We start from the raw sequence: 15,883 nt of genomic DNA, 5'->3' as shown, positions 1-15,883 counted from the left end.
TTGTCTCTGGTCTGTTACAAAAAAGAAAGTGAAAGTGATCAGACTAGCTGAGTAGTATTTTGTTTCAGTAACATTGTCACTTGAGCCACAACCAGGCCAAAGCCCAGAGGATTTTAGGATCGAATGTTGAGCAGGTTAAGTCGGTAGCTACCAGTTCTAGAAAGGAAGCTACCAGTTCTAGAAAGAGAGCTAACCTTTCTAGGTTAGTGGTTGGCCCCTCTGATTATTTACTGAAGGTTTGCAGAGGAAAGTGGACTGTGATTTTACTTTGTTGCCCATCCTACTCCCTGCTCGTGTCACCCTTCTGCTCTCCTTCTGTTACAGGGAACTCAGAGAAGGTATATGATAAAATGAGCCTAGGGGAGCAGAACCCAAACCAAAGCTAATTAATTGCAAATGGTGGCACTTCAGGTCTCAGTGTGGGAATTATCTTTAGAAAACGGTGATGGACCACATTTACAGTATTGTTTTGTCTGCCTGGCACCCACCCTTTCTTCTTGGAACAGTAACCTCCCTTCTGTTTGAACACTGATTGCCCCACTGTAGTCATGTGGTTCCGGGGGGGCTAGAAATCACAGTGTCCCCCACCCTTGGCACGGAGTTGGATATGTCACTCAAGCCAGGACAAAGGGAGATTTTGCAAATTGGAATTAAGAGAAGGGGCTCAGTGCCTCTCAGCTGGCAAAACTGTGAGGTGGAACCTGAAACTAGTGGTAGCCACGTCCCTTGCTGTGTTGAGGGAGCCCATCTGTAGTAGGTAGGCCGAAAAGAGAGGGAGGCAGGTGTGGGGGCAGGGTTGGGGGTAGGGGGAGACGAGAAGGGGGAGGAGAATTAGAAGGCTGTCTACCTTGTGGCATTATTGTGCCTATTTCCATTGTCTTGGAGGCCCAGCTACAACTTTCCCCTTGTTATGCGAAGAAATATATTTGCCTTTTAGCATTTTTGGGTTTCTGTACCGAGCAACCAAAAAAGTACTACCCGACCCAGAAATCTTTAGTTTTCTGTTGGAAGTCACTACTCACTGTTCAGGTACAAGGCTACTGCTGGTCCTGGGGCTCTCATAGGTCCAGCTTCCCTGAAACAGCCACTTACTTCTCATGTTGTTTCATATTTTTACAGTTTACCAAGTGGTAGTTTTAAATCGTTCCTCACGATGACCCTTTGAGATGGACAGGGCAAGGCAGGGTTATTCCTATTTTGCATCAAAATCAAGTCACACAGTTTGTGAGAGGAAGAGCAAGGTCTTGAATCCAAGATGTGGCTAGGACTCTTCCTACTATGGCAGGCTCTCTGTCCACTTGGGCAAGAGCATCGGGCTGGCTCCGAATATGTTGCTCATTCGTTCAGCAAATACCACTGAGCCTGCGCTAGGGCCAAGCAACTTTCTTGGCCCAGGGTACGGTGTCGAACAAGACACAGGCTCTACCTTCACAAAGCTGATAACCCGGAGTGGATATAGACCAGTAAACAGGCATTTAGAATAAAGTGTGGTAGATATGATGGTAGGGGGAGTACAGGGTCCTTCTGAAGCAGATAAGAGGGGCACAAAACCTGATCTGATTTAGGAAAGGCTTCTCAGTAGGATCACTGCCAGCCCAAAACTGATACCTTTTCCTCAAAACACTTGACAACCAACTGCCAAAAAATTGTTATAAAAATATATAAATCTGTAATATCTATACTGTGACACACCCTAGGTGTGTGCAGTGTGCAGCCTGCACTAACTGTGTGAGGCACCCTACTTCCCAGAGGAAATACTATTTAAGCTGAGATCCAAAGGGTGAGGGTGAGTTAGCTGACTCTCTACCTGTAGGCCCCAGGCATGAATTGGGTTTGCTGCCAAACACGCCATTATTTATTTAGGCAGCACAGTCCTCCTGTGGCTACTCTTATGTCCTCATGGACACCACACCCTTTCCCCTTCACTTCAGCCTGGTCTCCCAGGGAGCCCAGAGCACTCTGTCCCTGCGGGTCATACAATCTCCCCAGACCTGTTTGTCTACCAGAGACTAGGTTTAGGGTTTGTGTTTCTGGACCATAGCCCTCAGTGGTGCTTAATTCAAAAGGGAAGAAATCCCAAGAGAAAACCGGATCCTCTCTGGGAGGCACTAGCCTGCAAGGTACAATATCTGAAGGCCTGGAGCCTTCTCCCGATTGGCTGCTAATTTTGCCATTCCCTTGACTGCAGTTTTTTGTTTTTAACTGTGGTGTTTTCTTAGCTTAATAAGAGAAACAAATGAGAAGGGAGCATGGAATCCTGTTCTTTTTTTTTTTTATTTCTTTTTTATTTTTGGCTGCATTGGGTCTTGGTTGCTGCCCGCGGGCTTTCTCTAATTGCGGCAAGCGGGGGCTACTCTTGGTTGTGGTGCGTGGGCTTCTCATTGCAGTGGCTTCTCTTGTTGCGGAGCACCGGCTCTAGGAGCATGGACTTCAGTAGTTATGGCATGCGGGCTCAGTAGTTGTGGCTCATGAGCTCTAGAGTGCAGGCTCAGTAGTTGTGGTGCATGGGCTTAGTTGCTCCGCGGCATGTGAGATCTTCCCGGACCAGGGCTCAAACCCTTGTCCCCTGCGTTGGCAGGCAGATTCTTAATCACTGTGCCACCAGGGAAGCCCCGGAATCCTGTTCTTAGTATCCTAAAATATTAGGCCTGGGGAAAATCCCACGGATGCTTTCCCCTCCAAGCGTTCTTATCTAGGTGAAAATAAGCAGCAAATGCAGAGTTAAAGGGGAGTAGAAATTGTTTGTATAAGAGAAAACTGGAGGAGGGTTCATAAAGGACAAGGACAGTGCTGTGTTGATAATATTGGGGGTTCATGTGTTGGTGGAATGTTTATGAATCTCAGATCTTTTAGAACCAGCTGACAGGTGGAACTATTTTCCTCCCCTGATCGTCTGTACCTCTATATAAAGATAGAAGAGTCACGTTTTGATGTCCTGAATGTCTTGATCATGAAATAAGCTCCACTTTAGAGATTTTACTGGTCCCCATTCCTACACTCTACTACTTATCATAATGATTGTTATGTTTTGTTATGTTATGTTATATTATTTCTGAGTTCACTGGAAATTCTTTTCATCTTACACCCCCTCTTTTTCATGCCTCTCTGCAGGCTCTTCCAGGGTTGTTTCATGGAAGCTGTTAGAATGTTAGACTGTTCAAATGGGAAGAACTTTAAAGAGTGTCTGGCCTAGCTCTGCAGATTATAGCCAAGGAGCACAGGCCCACAGGGGCACTGAGTGACAAAGGTCAGCCAGGGAGTTAGAGGCAGAGCTTGGGTGTCATGCCCAGCGTTCTTTCTGCCACGGACACTATCTCTTTTGCCAGGTGATGAGGCTGAGATGAATTTTGGCATGGTTCTGAAAAGCCCACTGTCTTCTTTCTTCCCACTATAAATCCCTCTTTCCCAGTTCCTTCCTCTTCTCTCCTTTCTCCCTCCCAAACTTTGACTCTGATCCAGGAGCTACAACAGGTGTTGGGCCTGCCTTTCAGCAAATCCTGAATCTTGGCTGGCACGGTCCTGGGGGTGGAGCATGCCCTTGTGCCACCTGGTTGGCTGCCAGATCTTGTTTCAAGGTCTCTCTGGTAACCTGCAAGGCCGATTCTACTAAAAGTCTCCTTCCTCCTTGGCACATCTGGTGAGTGGCATGAGAGAAGTCTTCAAAATTCTCCTCTGAGCTCCCCAAAGGGGAGGGATATTTTATTGCAACCTTATCTTTAGCTCCCTAAGGATTTTTCTTTTTTGTATTAAGCTTGACACAGTACTAGTATACAATGGAGGCTAGTAAAACATGCCTAGTGTTGGCAATAATGGTAATAAAAAACTTACCTGATTATCTGAAACCTTCCCAGACTCACTCATTCCACTGGAGAGGGTGGGGCTGCTGTAGTGCTGAGTGTAATACCTTTTAGAGGCTCGATAAATGTTTGTAATAAATATGTCAAATATGTGTTAGCTTGAGCTTAAATTATATCCACTTTTTGAATTCACACAGGTGTGTGCATGTCTGGCGTGGCAGGCATGGAGAGTACACTGCTCAGATCCCCCACATGGAGAGCTTGCTGGGAGGAGTGTTGCTGTCTGACAGCCTCTGGCTGTAGCACCTCCAAAATCTACTGCTGTGTTTACACCACAGTCATGCTCTCCCTCTCCTTCTCCCTGTCAGTGGCTGAGCACTGCAGACATGCTAGAGCCAAGCCACTCCTGCCTAACACAGCGTTCCTCTAATGGGCAGTCTTGTTCTGTGGCTTCCGATTAGCCTGGCTGAGACTTTCTCAGAGCTGCATCGAAGTCTGAGGCTTCTCCTGCCCAAGGCTCCTTCCTTCTCCCTTTCGTTTCACAGGTGTCAGACCTGCATTGTAGCCTGCGGCTCTCCAACCTGCTCCTCTTCCCTCTCCCTTTTTTTTTTTTTTTTTTTCCTTTTTGCGGTACGCGGGCCTCTCACTGTTGTGGCCTCTCCCGTTGTGGAGCACAGGCTCCGGACGCTTGAGGCTCAGTGGCCATGGCTCACGGGCCCAGCCGCTCCACGGCATGTGGGATCCTCCCGGACCGGGACACGAACCCGTGTCCCCTGCATCGGCAGGCGGACTCGCAACCACTGCACCACCAGGGAAGCCCTTCCCTCTCCCTTTTATCCTTCCCAGGTGTTTCCCCTAGTAAGTCTCTTGTATTTCTTACGCCATCTTGGCATCTGCTTCCCAGAGGACCCAAACAGGTGCTTCCACCTTAGTGGGCCCAACTCACAAAGTCTATTTTTCATGAAGGTCTTGGGTCTCTCCGGGGAGGAACTCATCCTAAGGAAAGCAAGGAGATAGGCAATCGGGTCCAGCAACCGAATCTTCAAAATCAACGAGAAGTGAGTCAAAGTTCAATCAATATTAGGTTTATCATGCAGATTTGTTTCCTGGCCTCACTGCAGCCCTACCCCTACCCCTACCCCACCATTGGTTCATGCTTAGTAATTTGTGGAGGGGAATGGGGGTGAGGAGGAATCAGCAAAATATAGAAGACCTTCTTTACTAAAAACTCCATGAGTCAAAAGGGCATAAATAACACCTATTGGAAGCTCATGTGACAAAATATAGCACAATGGCAGGAGAAAAGTATTCTTCTCTCCTCTGCACAATCCATATAATGGATTCTGTGGACTGGGGACTCCAGAAGGGTCAGCGTCACCTGGTATCTCAACAAACCAGTGAGTGAGAATCACTGTTTGGTCCTCCCAGAAATTAAGAGATGCATTTCTCAAGGAGCTAGGGTCCTTTATTAACAGGTGGAGGCAATAGCTTGCAAAACTATGTACAAATATGAATTACAGATTATCAGAACTGAAAGGAACTATAGAGATCATTTAATCTACTGGTTCTCAAACTATGTTCCAAAGAGATTTTCACAGGCCTGGGGGAAAGAGTGCTACAGACAAAATATAAGTGTATGGTAGCCAAAGAAGGGAGAGATTAATTTGATGAAAGAGGGTTTTCAATGAAAGTAAGAGGATGAGCAGATGAATGAACTAGTCTAGGTCCAGTGGCTAATAGAGGAAGAGCTAACATGAGAATCATAATTTCCTGGCCTCCTGTGTGCTTTCGTAAGGGCACTTTTGTGATGTGGTGGCTGTGAGCAAATTGCTCAGAATGGAAAGAATTTGGGGGTCATGGTGTATGTTTTTTCCTCTATATTCCTACTCCTGGGAGAGAGGCAGAGCAGATCTGTCTTTTGGATGCAATTAGGTGACTCTAAACAAGTATGCTCTTTCTGGAGTCTGGTTTTCATTATTTTTATATCCTCAGGCTCACAAGTCAGCCAGGGCAGAGATGTGGACAGAAAGGCCTAATGGAAGGGATATGTTTGCTTCTAATTTAGAATAAGAACAACCACACCCTGCAGATCAAAATCCATGGAAACTTCCACTGCCCTGCAGCAGTGTATAAGAAAGCATTCTTAGGGCTATTTAATAGGCTCCTGAGAAAGGATTCCATATCAATACTTGGGGGAATGTTCCATTTAATATCCTTGTCTTGGAGATTCATGTTGCTCATAGAAAAGTCTCTTGAAGAGCTCTGCAAAAGATGTCTATTTAACCTTAATCCAGTGTTTTGCAAACTTGCTTGTTGATGGAAACTTTTATTCATGGAATATCTATTGCCATTATACAGAAAACATTTCAGAAGCGCTGAGGTGAAGACTACTGACTGAACAGAGGAGGTCTGGGTTGTGGTCCTGGCTCTGCCATTAACTCACATTTTTCATCTTCTTTGGACTTTAGTTTCCTCAGATGCAAAAGGAGAGGGTTGGAATCAATGATCTAGAGAGAAAAAAGAACTACCATTTATTGCACACTTACTCTGTGCCAGGCACTGACATGCCATCAGGACCCTTAGAGGGGCCCCATGCTTGGTTTAATCTGCTGTCATCATCTTGAAATTCTTAATAATTTTTAAACAAGAGGCTTTGCATTTTCACTTCGCACTGAGCCCCATAAATTATGTGGCAAATCATGTAGCTGGTCCTATGTGTGTGTATGTATGTGTATGAGAGAGAGAAAGAGACAGAGAGATTATCTCTAATATTATCTCTGATCTTTACATCAGCCTCAAGTATGTGTATTATTATTTATGATATACAGATATGGAAACTGAGAATGAATGAGGTGATATAAATTGCTCAAGGTCACATAGGGAGTGAATAGCAGAGCCAGGATTCCAAGTGAATCCACTGGGCTCTAAAGTTTTGCTCTTTCCACTAGACCAGCGGCCAGTGCAAACATTCTGTAATTCTAAGATACTTTCGTTCTTCAAGCTATTACTAGATCTATCTCACTGTTCAAGTAACAGAATAACTGTATTGCTACCACTCACTGTCTAATTGAATATCTGGCTAAATGAATTAGTGAGCAATGGACTAGATGTCAGTGAATGCAAGGCTAGATGACAATAGAAAGTTAGACAGATGTGGAGTCCAGAAAACCTGGTTCTGCCATTTACTAACCATGTGACCTGCGGTGACCCACTTGACTTTTCTAGGTCTCAGTCTACCTCATAGGTACATTGTGAGGGTTAAATGAAATAGTGTATTGCCTAACGCCTGATAATCCCTCAAAATATTATTACTATTCTTTTATTTACCTAGCCAGGCTAGATTTACTATTGTGATATCAGAGCTCCAACTATTGGAACCCATTTGACTTGTTCAATAACAAGCGTAAAAACATTAGATGTCTTTACTTTTTTTCTGAATCAAATTAAATTTTAATTTTTCTAATTCAAATTAAATTTAGCTTCAGCCTCATCTACCATGTTGGTGGGACATTCCATATCAGAACTTCTGTGGGGATAAAACAACCTCAGGGCTTACCCAATCTAGAAAACCTGGGGAAGTGTCTTCAGTCCATTGAAGTTGTAGCTCATTGTCCAAGCAGGAGTACTGCAGCCAGATGTATCTGACCCAGTTGCTCAAGGCATCTGCTCCTTCTATTCTAAACCAGGCCACCAAGAACTACCCTATGGCTCCCAAAGCCATGGCTTGGTGTTCATTCCCCAGGTGTGCTTATAGTCACCACTGCCAGAGATACTGGGAGAGAGCCAAGTTCAGGTCCCCTCCTGGCTGTGTAGACTCCAACTCTGCTCCCTATTAATCTTCAGAGTTTTCCCCCCTCCCAAACAATCCAGCTCTGTCCCTTTGAGAATGTATATGTTGGAGGGTTTCCCTGGTGGCGCAGTGGTTAAGAATCCGCCTGCCGATGCAGGGGACATGGGTTCGAGCCCTGGTCCAGGAAGATCCCACATGCCGCAGAGCAACTAAACCCGTGTGCTGCAACTACTGAGGCTGCTCTCTAGAACCCGCGATCCGCAACTACTGAAGCCTGTGTACCTAGAGCCCATGCTCCGCAAGAAGAGAAGCCACCACCATGAGAAGCCCTTGCATCGCAACGAAGAGTAAACCCCGCTCACCGCAACTAGAGAAAGCCCGCATGCAGCAACGAAGACCCAACGCAGCCAAAAATAAAATAAATAAATGTATTTTTAAAAAAAGAATGTATATGTTGGAAACTAGTGAATAAAACAAAAAAGAAGCAGACTCACAGATTTAGAGAACAAACTAGTGGTTACCAGTGGGGAGAAGGGGAAAGGGCAATATAGGAGTAGGGGGAAAAAAGGGTTATTATGGGATTACATGAAATCATGTGTGTGAAACTTTTGAAAATTGTAAAGCACTATAGAATTTAAAGAATTTTTCATTCAATTAAAAAAAAGGACACATTAAAAAAAATAAAAGAATGTATATGTTGGAAACAGAGACCTCTAAATGGTCCAAACCTTCCCTCCCTATCCCTCAAAGAAAGCCTCCCAACCTACAAAGGACTAACTGTGTTTCTGAAAAGGATGCAGAGGAAAATTTTCTTTAAGTCTTTTTACTGAGTCCACAGCAGAAAAAAAAATAAATTGATTTAATTAATCAATCATTAATTCATACACAATGTTCTCAAACTTTTTCATCTTCTGTGAAGATTCCCATGACCCCTTTCTTCCTTGGCCACTATAGTTCATATGCAATCCTGTATGTCTTATCTTTACTGCCAACTGGGGAAGTGGGCGGGGAAGGGGAAGTGACAGGACTAAACAGATTATGTTGCTGATTCTCTCCATTTTGGGGTGAAAATTGTCACAACCAACTGTTTGGAATTCCACATTTCTGATCTTTGGAACCCCTTGGGAACAATGAGAGCAGTGGGTGGAAAAAACACAGGCTTTGGAAGCTTTGATTTATGGGAATACGTTTATATGTAATGGCACAGAGTGCTTGGTGACAGGGTATTGGAACAGGCTAGGACACTGATGTTCATGGCATAGGTAAAAGAGAAGGAACCATTAGACCAGCAGTTTTCCCCCTCGTGTAGACAATTATACTGGTGTCTGCCAAGTCAAGGGCAAAATTAGAATTTTGCTCTAAGGTAGCTGCAGAACTATAGATGAGTAGTGCTGGGCCCTCTAGTGGCCAGTTTTTATTCAGTGACCATAACTCGCTGTTTTTCTACACTGCCAGTCTCTATTACTGCCTTGTCTTCATTTTGGTTTTGCTAGAACCACTAACTGTCTCCATCTATATTCTATCATCCCATCCCTCTGTCATTACTGACAACTACTTAGGAACAGGCTCAGTGCTAGGGAACAGTTCTTGAGGGAGAGATTGATTCCCTTGGAAACAGACTGAGGTGGAGAGTGGCATGCAGGTCTTTTGGAGAGCGCTCTTGGGAGGTACATCAGTAAGGAAGTGAGGAAGCAGGAGTGGGCAGAGGGAGAAGCTAACTCACAATTTGGTTGCAACCGAAACCTCAGCTGATCCTACCAGGAGTTCTGGAGCTGAGATGGCTCCTCAGTTGTCCCAAATAGATGCGATGGAACCAGCCTTTTGTATCCCTGTATCAGTCTGTCATTGGTCATGAGCTGCCCCCCAGTAGGGGTTATAGCCTTGGATGAAATAGTTCCCTCTGGCCCAGGAAAATGCACAGTGAGGGGTGCAGCTGTGAGCTGCCAGCAGCCCATGTTTGCAGCAGTTGGGTGATGGGTGCATTGACCCCAAGGATCCGGGCAGAGTGTCACTGTATCCACTCCTGGGAGTTAGCAGTCATATTTAGGGGCTCCCCGAGCACTTTGTCTGTACCTTTCTTTTGTCAGTTACCCCTGTTGCAGGGAGGAAAAGTCCAGAAACAGAAGTCAGGAGACATAGATTCTAGTACAGACTACTGCTGCGTGATCTTAAGTATGTTACCTAAATTATCCTGGCCTCAAGACTAGCAATAGTCAATATGGTTCAGTAACAGTCCTTACCATTCATATTTTACAAAGTGTTCTCACATCCACTTTTAACTGAATCCACCAGACCAAACTCTCTAAACCAAATGAGAGAATGGAGATGGAAATGTCTTGAAAGGTTGAAAGCACCATACACAAACACATGTGAGAGATTATGTAGCACAATACTCATAATAATGTTGATTCATTTCACCAATACTTATGGAGCATACACTTTGTGCCAAGCCTTATTCTAGTTGATGAGGGCATAGAGATGCATTAGACATGGTCCCTGCTTGCACCTTCGCAGTGTTTCTAGGAGGGGAAAAGACATGCCTGGAGAGTACATTGTGGTAAAAATTATCAGAGAATTATAAGCAGGACAATAACATGAGTGAAAGAAGCCTCCACCTGTGAAGAGGAGGGTAGTTCAAAGTAGAGCTTCATAGAAATGGAACAGTTTTCTAGGTAGAAAAACAAGTGGGTGAGCTAATCCTTGCCCCCATGAAGACACGGACTGTGCCTTTCTTGTTTGCTGCTATATTCTTTTGCCAAACACATTGCCAAATATCTTGGTTGTACTTAATAATTATTTCTTGAATGAATGAATGGTAATCCAAGAGCAGAACTGTAAGCCTGTAACTGTCCCACAGAGATCTTTTGAAATGTATTTAAATAATCTCATCCTCTCTCCAACTGAGGGAGGTGCATCAATGATTCACATTAGATCTTTTCTTGAGATTTAACCCTTCTAATCTCCCAGCAGATTCTGTGGCTGGTCTCTATATGTTTCTCTTATTCCCACTGTTGAGTTAGTGCTGTAGGGACTCAGGGACTCTTACCCAAGAGCTGTCCCAATTGACTGATTATCCCCATAAGCACTGTGACAATGACCTCTCTTCTCTTTGAGGCATCTTGCTTGGAGGTAAAAGGAGCTGGGCGAGGACAAGATTGTGACTGCTCTACTTGATCCATGAAAGGGAGCAGAGAGGCCAGCCACAGAGTGTGCTAGGAGATTAAGAGTGTTTAGTTTCAAGAAAGGAACTAATGTGACTCTCAAAGGGACCAACTATAGTGGGGAGAATATGGGCTTTGAATTTAGGTGAGTCTGTGTTAAAATCTAGACAGTGCTACATATTAAGTGAATGTTAAACAAGCGATTTCACCTCTGAGCTTCTGTTACTTCATCTATGAAATGAGGTTAAAAAGGTAATTACCTCTAGAGCTTCCCAGCACAGTGCCTGGCAGAGATTGGTTGGTCATCAAATAGTAATTTTTCTTCCCTTTCTTTCCTGTTCACTAATTTCCTTCTCTCCTGCTCCTAGACCTCATTCTGTCACAGTTTAACCATAGATGGGTTCTCTGATTTCATCCAGGCAGATCATGTTCTTGGTTTCCTAGTGGCACGTGAAAGAGGATTCTTTTTCCTACACAAAGCTGGCTGAAAGACTTGCTTTGTCTGTTTCCCCTTTGCCTAAACAAATATCTTGGATATTACCACTCCAATGAGAGGAGAGACCAGACTCACCAGTGCCAGAAAAAAAATAAAATAAAAGAGCAAAAGTCACATTCCCAGGACAGGCTTAGTTAGACCTGCAAGGCTCCCGCCTGCACCCCTCAGAAAACATGACTGAATCAGAATAATAGCACTTCTTCCTCTTGGCAGGACTCTACTCTTTTTTTTTTTTTGGCCACACTACACGGCTTGTGGGATCTTAGTTCCCTGACCAGGGATTGAACCTGCGCCCTCAGCAGTGAAAGCACAGAGTCCTAACCTCTGGACCACTAGGGAATTCCCAGGACTCTACATTTTTTTTATCATGACCCGTCCTGGGGAAAGTGAGGAGGGTAGAGTGAAGACCACTAGCTGTCCACAAAATCCATTCTTTCTTCCTTAGTAATTGAGGTTTGGCTGCTTGCAGCCAGCTGTGGCCATGTTACTGAACCCTTGTCAATAGATGTGAGAAGATGGGATGTATGCAGCTTTTGCCTTGCTTGCTTAAGAGCAAATCTCAGGCTCTGGAATTCTGTTCTTTCTCTCTCCTCACTAACTAGAAATGCTTCAACCAGAGTAAACTTGGAAGCTACACGTTGAGGATGGCTGTCATAATCCCAGGTCTCTGAATGAGTAGAGCAGAGCCATCCACCTACTTGGAATGCTGCCTTGGACCATACTACACTGGACCACCTAATCAAATCCTACCTCACATCTCCAGGAAACATCCATGAATACATCCCTCTCCCTCTTCTTGACCATCACATTTAATATTGGTTCCCCACATTTTCTGTACTTAAGTGTATTGTTTCCTATTGGGTTCTTTTTGGTGTAATCTTGTTTTGTTCTTTATTTAGTGTGTGCTTCTCGGCTCTTAAGCTAGAAGGAGATCACAAGATGTGACACTCTGCTTCTGCTCCCATTTCCCCAATAGCACAGCTGTTGTGACGGAGCCCCCGTGTGGCCCCTTCCCCAGCTGCTGTGAGTGTTGGCTGCTGTCACCTCAGAGCTGCTGCCTTCTCCAGCTCAGCCAAACGTGAGCACCCGTGGGAGGTTACATGCCCCCCTCTAGCAGCCAGCAGTCAATGGTGACACAGGGTAGAAAAGGATAGTCACTAAAGATGGGGCTGATCCTGTGATGAAAACTGAGCTTCAGAACCTTCCTGAGGAACTAGGCTGTTGCAGATCTCCAACCAAGACAACTGGTCTAGGCTGCAATTGCTCACAGGTGCCACCCTTCTCCAGAGACCTGCCCTCAGCTGATGGGCACCTCCTCACAACCCTCCTCTCTTCCCCCTCCCCACCAGGGTGGCCCACAAGCAATGACTGACTGATATGGGGCATAAAAGCCCGGCCCCTTTGCCTCAAGGGGGTGTAAGTCTGCCTTGTGGTTTATGCCCCAGTTCCCTGTGGATCAGGCCAGGGCTAGATGTGACCTGACATGTACCTTGTTTGTCTTGTTCCCTTTTCTATCTACTTCACTCTTTCCCTTGCACGTTTCCCCCAAAAAGTGCTCCCTCAATAAATGCCTGTCTCAGACTTTGCTTCTAGGGAACCCAACTTCAGTCTACTGATGTCAATACTCTGCCGTCATCTTCCCAAATCATCTCCGGGGACCGTTCAGACCCATGGTCTGGGCTGGGCATGCCATGGCGCTGAAATTGGGCTGAGAGTGAGGAAGGAGCTACGTGAAGAACAAGTGGGCTCTACTGAAGTAGTTTTAAGGAATACCTGCTACATACGGATGTTATGAAGGTTTTAAAATCTAAATGAGCTAATGTCTGTAAAATGCTTAGGCCATAGCCTGACATGTAGTATCTTAAGTATTAAGTGCTTTTAAGTATTAAGGCAGGGATTTCTTTGATCTTTTTCATTTGTTTATGTATTCCAAGTGTGCCTAGATGAGTGCATGGCACATAGTAGGCACTCAGCGTCTGAATGAGTGATTATTGAAGTTTTGCTTTGAGGGCCCAAGGTGATGTGCTGGGATCTGGCCAGCAGAGGGCAGAACCAGTGCAGCCAAAAGAGCCTATGGGCTGAAGGAGGCGGTGGGATAGAGCTGGGGGGAGAGCCAAGGGGAGTACCTACATCATAAAATATTAGAATGTTTAAATTATACCTTAAAATCTTATATTTTTATTTAGCCCAACGTTGAGTGTACATAATGAGGTATACTGAGCCCCTACTTTGTAAATTAAGACAAATAAGTAGTTCCAGGCCCCAAGATCCCTAGAGTTGCCCCAGTAGCTCCTCTTTGGTTTTTTTTTTTTTTTTTTTTTTTTTTGCAGTACGCGGGCCTCTCATTGTTGTGGCCTCTCCCGTTGCGGAGCACAGGCTCCGGATGTGCAGGCTCAGCGGCCATGGCTCACAGACCCAGCTGCTCCACGGCATGTGGGCTCTTCCAACCACTGCGCCACCAGGGAAGCCCCTGGTAGCTCCTCTTTTGAACTACCACATACTCCTCTCAATAAATCCCCTTTTGTGCTTATGCTAATACACACTGGATTTCTGTAACTTACAAGCAAAAGAATTTGTATTACTCTATTTTTAAGCCCTGTGAGTATAAGGACTGTGTGAAGGGGAGTCTCCCCCATAGATGGGGACACTGAACTCCCAGCGCAGCCACTCTGGGGTGCTTCCTGCTCCATCCAGCTGCCGACCTGCTCTCTTCAGGAGGGTGGTCTGGCCACATTTCTGCCTCCAAGCTTCCCTTGTCTTGTTCCATTCATTCTCTCTGCCCACGTAGATCTGTCCTATCTCTCAAAGCCCAGTTCAAATTCTACCTTTCTCTGGCTCCTCTGCATCCACTCAATCTCATTTCTCAAAATCCTGATAGCACCCATTACCTGACATTCATTCTTATTCTTGTTGGGATTCCATATTTTATTTGGGTGTTTGGGCTGGGCGGTCTCCAAAGTGCCATCCAGCTGTAGACTTCCGAGTCCGTTGTCCACCTATATGTCACGTCTTCTTAAGCAGGTCTCCACCTTCTCTCTCAAGAAGATATGAGGAAAGGCTTGAGAGCACACGTGGGGCTCAGCACTGATTTGCATGGAATCAACATGACTAACTGCTCATGGGAGCAAATGTGTTCTGTGATCCTCCATTCAAGTAACACACAGGTGTTTATTTTCATTTTTTCAAAGTAGAAGTAGCTCCCCCCCGCCCTATTATATAAGAAACATACTTACGGTCAAATAAATCAAATATTACATAAATTTTTAAAGTAGAAAGGGAAAATCACCCATAATCCTTCTCTTCAGAGATAAGTGCTCTCAAAATATGCTTTCAAAGTTTTTGATATACACAAATATGTGTGTTTTGATAGGGCTTTCTGGAGACCCCATGGAGATTCCTTAATAACAGAAATTAAACAGAACAGTGGGAGGTTCCAGCCTGGGATTTGTAGCTGGCCACATTTCATGTATTCAGCTGAAGCATGTGAAACTACTGATATTCAGCTGTTTTTGACCTACAAGCACAGCAGTTTTATGTGGTTCAAATCAATGTATGTGAAGCCTAGAATATCAGATCTGGTAGAGCCCTTAGAGACTTTCAACTATTTCAACTTTCTATTTCACGGTGCTGAAGAAGGACAAGAGTCAGAGAGGGAAGTGTCTAGCCAGTTTATATACCACACTGGTAGTAGAATCAGGGCTGGTTCTCTTTCCACTGAATCAGGTACCTGCCTCTTTTAATATGGTAATCTTCTAGGTGCGATAATAATCTTCTAGAAGCAGATTTCAACTTGATATCAGAAAATTACTCACTCTAGAATTCATTCAAAATGAATGAACTCTAAGGCTGCCTTAGAGGTAGTGAAGTCCCCAGGACTGGAGATGGGGCTGGGAAAGGCACTGGGACATTGGTGGAGGGGCACAGGGACCATGGAGCTAATGAGGCTTAACAGTCAGGGCTCTGTACTTGCATGGCTCCTTCTTAAGATCTTAGGAGGGGCCCCAACAATGTATTACCATGGTGATATGTTTTTGTAATACTTGCAAAAATAAGATATTTTAAAATTCTTTTTCTTAAGGAGGGCCCCCCAGAATTATATAAGTTTCAGGCCTAGATCCACTCCTAGGTAGCACACAGTTTTGCAAAGCACTAGGCAAGGTGACCAGAGAACCTGGGTTCCAGTCATGGTACTGCTTTGGCCCAAATGGGCAGAATGGCACTTGCTCTGCTTCCCTCACAGGGGGTAAAATCACAAATGTTAAATGGGTTGAAAAACATAAAATGTGAAAAAATATAAATAAGTAACATAACTTAGATTTCCTGTCTGTGATATGAGATAATCATTGCTGCTTCTCATGGTCATTGAAGATAACACATCAAAAAATGTGTCCTCAGGGCATTTTCCTGTCTCATTTCCCTCTGCTACAACTTCCTCTTTTCCTTCCTCTACCCCCTAGCCCCCAACACTCCGGCCACTAGAACACTCATCTGTCATTATTTGTTGCCACTTTTATATATATATATACATATATATGTGTGTGTGTGTGTATATATATATATATATATATATATATATATATATATATATATATATTTTTTTTTGCCACACTGAACGGCTTGTGGGATTTCAGTTCCCCGA

General features: G+C 44.6%; 1 pseudogene; it reads left to right on the top strand.

Annotated features, from left to right (window-relative positions):
- LOC114887734 overlaps window positions 1-15,883 on the top strand; it is a 67,880-nt pseudogene that overhangs the window by 31,447 nt on the left and 20,550 nt on the right.

Source organism: Monodon monoceros, unplaced genomic scaffold, assembly GCF_005190385.1.
Source record: "Monodon monoceros isolate NGI ecotype Baffin Bay Population unplaced genomic scaffold, NGI_Narwhal_1 Super_Scaffold_7, whole genome shotgun sequence".
Lineage (NCBI taxonomy): Eukaryota > Metazoa > Chordata > Mammalia > Artiodactyla > Monodontidae > Monodon > Monodon monoceros.
This window is presented reverse-complemented; position numbering and strand designations above follow the sequence as displayed.